Here is a 7749-nt window from a genome sequence, read left to right as displayed (position 1 = left end):
CGCAGTCCTCTTCTGCAGGCATGGGCTAAAATTCGGCTTCGGGTGATCCGGATAGTTACTATCCGGATTTCACCCAGTAATGCTATGCGGGCTGGGTGGGGGGTCAAGCCTCCCACGATGCGGTCCACGCGGCGTCACGTTACTACAATCACGTCCTCCTTCAGCCCGGAAGGAGGAAGTGTTTGTAATCACGTGATGGCAGATTGGACCGCATCGTGAGAGGCGCCGAGAGACGAGCGAAGAAGACGTCAGAGAGGTAAGCTTGACCCCCACCCCCACCCCCCGCCCAGCATTACTGGGTGAAATCCGGATTGTAACTATCCGGATCACCCGAAGCCGAATTTGAACCCATGCCTGCTCTTCTGCCTCTTGGGTCCTCAGCTATGGCTAGCGGTAGCTAACAGAGGATCCAGGAGGCAGAAGAGGACAGAGTGGGAGCGATCAGGCTGAAGGGGGCTGGAGGAAGCCCCAGGTATGTATGAATTTTTTTTTTATTCATCTCAGGTACACTTATAAGGAATAAAATGGGTTATTTTTTTACATCCTTAAAGGAATACTTAAGCCTTCAATTAAAAAAAAAAATCACTTTTACTCACCTGGGGCTTCTACAGTGGGATGCGAAAGTTTGGGCAACCTTGTTAATCATGATTTTCCTGTATAAATCATTGGTTGTTATGATACAAAATGTCAGTTAAAGCCAGTGGATACCGTTTTAAAAATAAAAAAGTCAGATACTCACCTAAGGAGAGGGAAGGCTCGGTCCTAATGAGCCTTCCCGCTCCTCTCCCGGTGCCCTCTGTGCTGCGCTGGCTCCCCCTTTCGCGTCCCCCGCCGCAGGGACTTCGGAGGTCTTCGGGAGCACTCGGGCTTCCGAAGACGGGCTGCTCCGTACTACGCACGCGCGAGTGCGTCATAGAGGGCGCTCGCGCATGCGTAGTATGGAGTGGCCCGTCTTCGGGAGCCCGAGTGCTCCCGAAGGCTTCCGAAAGCTCCCTTCGGCATGCGGAAGTGGCAGTATTTGACCGAACTGGTCGAATACTGCCACGGGGGATCCTGCGCGGGAACGGGCACCGGGAGAGGAGCGGGAAGGCTCATTAGGACCGAGCCTTCCCTCTCCTTAGGTGAGTATCTGACTTTTTTTTTTTTTAACGGTAAACATTCACTTTAAATATATCATATAACACACTGATTTTTGAGAAGTGAAATGAAGTTTACTGGATTTACAGAAAGTGCGTAATAATTGTTTAAAGAAAATTAGGTAGGTGCATAAATTTGGGCACCACAAAAAAAGGGGTGGGGGTGGGGGGTGGTCGCAATTTCAGTGTTTGGCATGGGTGCTATATTAGCCAGATACGCCCCTGATCACTGTATAGGCTAAACATCACTGGGAGGGCAGGGTTACATAGTTACAGTCATCAGCATAACTTATAAAGGTGTGTACATGAGCAAATGACTGGCATGTTGCTGTGTGTGGTGAAACCCCTCCTACAGTGTGATGTAATGTCATGCCATGGCCCAGACAGTCTGCTGTCTGTGAACCTTGTTGCATTGTGGGAAATTACAGCTTTTTCCAACTGCCAAGCAAGCAGGACCTCTCTCTGTACATAGAACTATCAGTAATGAACATTCAGTACAGATCACCTGGCAGAACTAAAGATGTCACCAGTGATACATTTCAGAATGTAAATCAGTGTTACAATAGGCAAACACTGAGTGCCGTAAATAATCTATAAATTGAAATATTAGAAAATAAACAATTTTATTCATTATGCTATTTTCACTACTGTTACACTCTAAAGGAAAGTACAGTTTCACTTACCTGGGGCTTCTGCCAGCCCCCTTAAGCCATCCTGTGCCCGCGGCGTTACCAAACGATCCTCCGGTCCCCCTCCGCTGCTCCATTTAGCTGTCTTTAGTTGCCACCCACTGCACCTGTGCGGCCCTGGCCGCACGCCTCCTTATTTGTGTACCCATCGCCGGGAGCGCCCTGCGCAGGCGCAGTACGAGAAAATCTCTACTGCGCCTGTGCAGGACGGAAGCGCAAACAACCGCGCACGGCCAGGGCCGCACAGGCGCAGTGGACTGAAGACAGTGAAACGGAGCGGCGGCGGGGGACCAGAGGATCGTTTGGTAACGCCGCGGGCACAGGGTGGCTTCAGGTAAGTGGAAATGGTTACTTCTTTTGATACACTTTAAGTTGGCTGAGGCGGCCAATAACGACCGTCTGAGCCGAAAATTAGGCGCGTGTACAGCAGCTGGCGACCCCCGACAAATGAGCAATCTGCCGGGAGGATCTACTCACCCCCAGCAACGCTGATACCATTGTTTGTGCCGCTCCCCTGCCCACTGCATGACACGCATGAGTGCAGCCCGAGCCAGCAATGTCGTCCAAAAGGATCAGATCCTCATCACCAACAGGCAACATCCATCAAAGGTGTATACGCACCTTTAGGCAGATCACTGATTCTACTGACAGGAAGTTTTCCCAAATGTTGTAATGATAGGGACCATTCTGGGGGCACAGAGATTCCAGTGATAGGAATAGGAATACAGTACCAGTCAAGTTGGCTGAGGCGGCCAATAACGACCGTCTGAGCCGAAAATTAGGCGCGTGTACAGCAGCTGGCGACCCCCGACAAATGAGCAATCTGCCGGGAGGATCTACTCACCCCCAGCAACGCTGATACCATTGTTTGTGCCGCTCCCCTGCCCACTGCATGACACGCATGAGTGCAGCCCGAGCCAGCAATGTCGTCCAAAAGGATCAGATCCTCATCACCAACAGGCAACATCCATCAAAGGTGTATACGCACCTTTAGGCAGATCACTGATTCTACTGACAGGAAGTTTTCCCAAATGTTGTAATGATAGGGACCATTCTGGGGGCACAGAGATTCCAGTGATAGGAATAGGAATACAGTACCAGTCATATTTTTATGTTAGCATGGCAGCCCAGGACTGCTAATGCAGTTCATATATCTTGGTTGGGGAAGGAACAAAAGCTACACTTCAGGGGTATAGGGAAAACAACACTCACAAAACCTGTTTATAATATATCACTAAACAATTGTTACCTCAGAATAAGGACTAATAAAACGTAACTTTTAATAATTTACATTTGATAAAATAAATAAATGGCTATATAGGTAGTTGTCAAGTACTTATAGAACTCTGTTATAATGAGCTAGGGATCTATAGTAAGCATTACTGGAGGAAAATATATATCTCTCCACCCCTTAGTTCATTACTGTATTAACAAATTACACATACCCCCCACCACAACAATAACCCAACATGTTTCACTTCCTAGCGGAAGCTTTTTCAAGGGGACAAAGTGAAGTATGACAGTGCATAGGTGCAAGAGTGCAAATTATTGTTGTGGTGGGGGGTATGTGTAATTTTTTTAATACAGTAATGAACTAAGGGGTGGAGAGATATATATTTTCTTCCAGTAATGCTTACTATAGATCCCTAGCTCATTATAACAGAGTTCTATGAGTACTTGACAGCTACGTATATAGCCATTGATTTATTTTATCAAATGTAAATTATTAAAAGTTACGTTTTATTAGTGCTTATTCTGAGGTAACAATTGTTTAGTGACTTTAGGATGGGGGAAAGGTTTCTGGGTGCCCTGCTAAGGAGCTAGTACTGCAGTATTACTCCTACCCCCTGGTGGTAGCCCTGATGCATAGCATGTAATCAGCAGCGGGTCGGGTACCCGCGGGTAACACGAAATGCGGGTCGGGTTCGGGTACCCGAATTGATTTAAGCTGCGGGTGCGGGTCGGGTGCGGGTAGCGACTTGTGGGTGCGGGTAGGGTTGCGGGTAGCGGTCTGCGGGTGCGGGTGTGGGTCGCGGGTAGTGAAAGCAAGCTAAAAACCTTCTTTTGCTTTGGTTTGTGTATAAAAATAGGTTTTATTAACTTTACAGCTCCCCAATGTTACTTTAAAGGTACACTTTAGAAGAAAATGTAAAAAAGCGGGTCGCGGGTAGCGGGTCGGGTAGCGGGCCTGCGGGTCGCGGGTCTGGTGCGGGTAGCGGTTCTGTGGGTGCGGGTATCAAATTCACCAGAAAGCGGGTCGCGGGTCAGGTGCGGGTCGCGGGTTGGGTGCGGGTATGAAAAAGTGGACCCGCGCAGGCCTCTAGACACAGCAGCACAGTGAGCCAGTGGCAGTTCAGCACCAGTGATCTGGACAGCAGCTGAGTACATCACCGGAGGAGGAAAGAGCAGTGAATACCAGAGTACAGTAGCTGAGGCAAAGCTTTGCATCTCAATGCAGAAACTCTCAACAGGACAGACAGTAGTAATTCAGCACCAGTGACATTGGCTTCAGAGCAAAAAGAGGAATGCTAGATAGGAACATAACTACTGTTCACTGACAGCACAGTAGTCAGAGGGGCAGAGCACTGGATGAGGAGGAGAGCAGCGCTGGGTGCAGTGAGAGGGACAGAGCACTGGATGAGGAGGAGAGCAGTGCTGGATGCAGTGAGAGTGACAGAGCTATGAATGAGGAGAGCAGTGTTGGGGGCAGTAAGAGGGGCAGAGCACCGGAGGAGAACAATGATGGGTGCACTGAAAGGAGCAGAGCACTGTGATGCACAGGCAAAGGGGGAGGGGTGCAGTGAGGCACGTGCAGTGATCACTGCATTGCAACCCCCTACATGGCATGTGCATCACTGCACAACTCTCCCACTGCATGTGCATCACTGCACCCCTCCCACACTGCATGCACATGTACAGGCAGTGTGGCCAGGGCCGGATTTGTACTTTTTTCCACCCTAGGCCCAGCATCACCAACCCCCCCCCCACACACACACACACATTTTTTTCTACACAACTCATCCTACTAACACTTATAACTTTAAAATAACTTTCCTTCGTCGCAAGGAAACAAGCAGGATTCCCTGCCGCGACGAACGACTCTGGGGGGACACGCGTGTGTCCCCCCAGCTGGCAGTGTTGTATACAAGCGAGAGGGCAAAGGGGGAGAAGAAGAACAACAGACGAAGGCGGCGGCTTCATGTGTTACATTGCCGCCGCCTTCATTTTAATTCTGGCCACTTCAAATACAATGTATTCGTTGGCATTAACACTGTATAGTTACGTTGCGTATCAATGTAATTAGCGCCACCTGCAGCTCTTCCATTCACACAGTACTACGTTCACTAACTATGAATGGAATTAGATACAACAGCGCATCGAAATTCGCTACAACAGCGCCACCTGCCGGATGCGCCCGGCTAACGGATAAGTACCGAAGTCTGCAATCCAGCCCATTCGCACGCCAAAGTGCATGTGCGGTAAGGGAGGGCCCCTGATCAAAATACCATTCACAGTCACAGCATTTTGCACAAGCAGTTACAGAGCAAAATGCGCATACGCAGTACATTCCCTGTCCGCAAACTGCACATACGCTGTAAAGAGTGACTAAAAAAAACAGAGAGCATGGGCTGGACAGGGCAGAAGCAGACCATTAGGAGACCACAGTCAGCAAAGACAGAGGATGGGGACTGGTAAGAAGCCCCTCCCCGCGCATATATAATTACCTAATATATTAATAATTTACTTATATAAATAAGTTACACAAAGTTTACATTTAGGCTCTAAAGGGGAGGGGGGCCCTCTGTAAACATCACCACCCAGGCTCAGCAATTATCATTTCACATTTATATAGTAGGAACTGAACACACAGGCATGAATGATGCTGCAGCAGACTTTAACTTACAGTCAAGTCTGAAGGTGCAGCCAGGCAGGGACGGTGGTGGCAGGGTGCAGTCACTAAGCTGGAGCCAGGGATGTGCGCAGCAAAGAATTACAGAAGAGGGTCTCGTTTTCCAGCGCGCCTGCGCACTGAGGCTCTCATGGATCCATCAGCCCCAGCGGCACCGCGAGACCTCCCCATCCCTAGTCTTCTGGCCAGCAGCACTGACGTCACACTGATTGACAGCGTGGGCGCCCTATTAGCAACAAGAGGCGCTCTCCCCGGCCGGCACAAGTTAGAAGCTGCCTGTGAGCTGTGCCTGCCTGGGACTCACACAGAGAGCGAAAAAGTCTGCCTTGTGGCCAGATACAGACAGGCTCGCTCGAGTCCAGGGCAAGGGGGCAGCAGCAGCTTACCTAACCTCCCACCACCACGATATTGGCATTGGCTCCGTCCCGTCCTCCACCATCTCCTCTCATCTCCTCTGGGCTCCGGTTCCTCCTCCTGCCTTCTCGTAAGTCGCGTAACTAGGCAACTGCGGCCGCCTCCACCAGACCTGCCTTGCCTCTGCTCACAGTCACATGATCGCACACACAGTGACAGTCAGAGCGGCAAGCGGGCGGGGGGCGGCTGCGGACGCTCGCGGTGGGCAGCTCAGCTGACAGGCAGCTTATGGAGGAGTAGGGTGACAGCCTGTCACCCGCGGCCGCCCCACGGAAGGCAGAATATAAATCCGCCCTAGTCCTGTGCCTTGGGTGCCTGCCCACAAATCCGGCCCTGAGTGTGGCTGGGGTGCAGTGAGGCACATGCAGTGTAGGAGAGGAATAGTACAGCGAGAAGGGGCTGGGGAGGGTGCAGTGAGGCACAGACAGTAGAAGGGTTTCAGTGAAGCATAGGCAGTGGGAGGATCGTGCAGTGAGGCTCAGGTAGCGTGGAAGGGTTATGCAGTGATGTACAGGCAGTGTGGGTAAGGTGCAGCGAGGCACAAGCAGTGTTGGAGGGGTGCAGGAGGGTTGTGCAGTGAAGCACAGGCAGTGGGAGGGTTGGATAGTGAGGCACAGGCAATGAGAGGGGTGCAGTAAGGCACAGGCAGTGTAGTAGGGGTTCAGTGATGTACAGGCAGTGTAGGAGGGGTATAGTACTGTAAGAAACTATATGTTTCACAAAACACCTTTATTCCGGCACCAGCAACTCATTAGTAAGAACTGCAAACACGACTCTCATCACAGCAAACAGTATAGGAGATAGACCTTCTTAAGCGTCTTCAGAGTTGAGGAGTTTATTCAGTAAACAGATATACAGATACAGTTCGTTACATCTTTAGCCAAGCAGATTACTCCGTAGTAAGTCTTTGCGTTACAGCTCTTGGCTCCAGTCCTGGCAGCCAGGTTCCTCTTATGTCTATACTACGTTACATCTAACCACCTCGCCCTGAGGCTTATCTAATATATACAACCATACAGTTATAGAATATGACACAACATCATTGCATAGAAGTCAAGGGTTGGAGAAAGCCAGGAGAAAGAAGCAAAAGTGTCTCTCCTCAGCTTGTGACCCCCTTTTAATACCGGTCACCGAAGAGTTAAATGTGACATCATCTGAGCCCTCCCTCCAAACCTACAATTGGCTCAGACCCCTTGTGATGTCATGATACACACCTACTTAATTAATATTCCGCTCGGTCTTTAACCTACATACAAAGAATGTTATGTTTGGTAAATATGGCCTATTAGGGCTGATCAGAACAGCTGAATGATTTCGTCGAAATTTCGTGTACCGCATGCGAAAACCGAATTTCGTGTTCCTAATTTTCGTGTTCCGAGTGCATTTCTATTGAAGTCAATAGTGCCAATTTCTGTGGTTAATTGTAAAGCCCCTGTACATGCTATTATCACCAAATTTGGCATGTATTTTAAGCAGATGAGTAGGAACATTGTTAAAAAAAAAATTGTGAAAAGACCTTATAGTTTTTCAGCAAATAGATTTCAAAGTTTCATAGGAAAAATGGGTTTTAAACTGTGTAAAATGACACTGCTGCAGTACA

Source organism: Hyperolius riggenbachi, unplaced genomic scaffold (assembly GCF_040937935.1).
Source record: "Hyperolius riggenbachi isolate aHypRig1 unplaced genomic scaffold, aHypRig1.pri scaffold_191, whole genome shotgun sequence".
Lineage (NCBI taxonomy): Eukaryota > Metazoa > Chordata > Amphibia > Anura > Hyperoliidae > Hyperolius > Hyperolius riggenbachi.
This window is presented reverse-complemented; position numbering follows the sequence as displayed.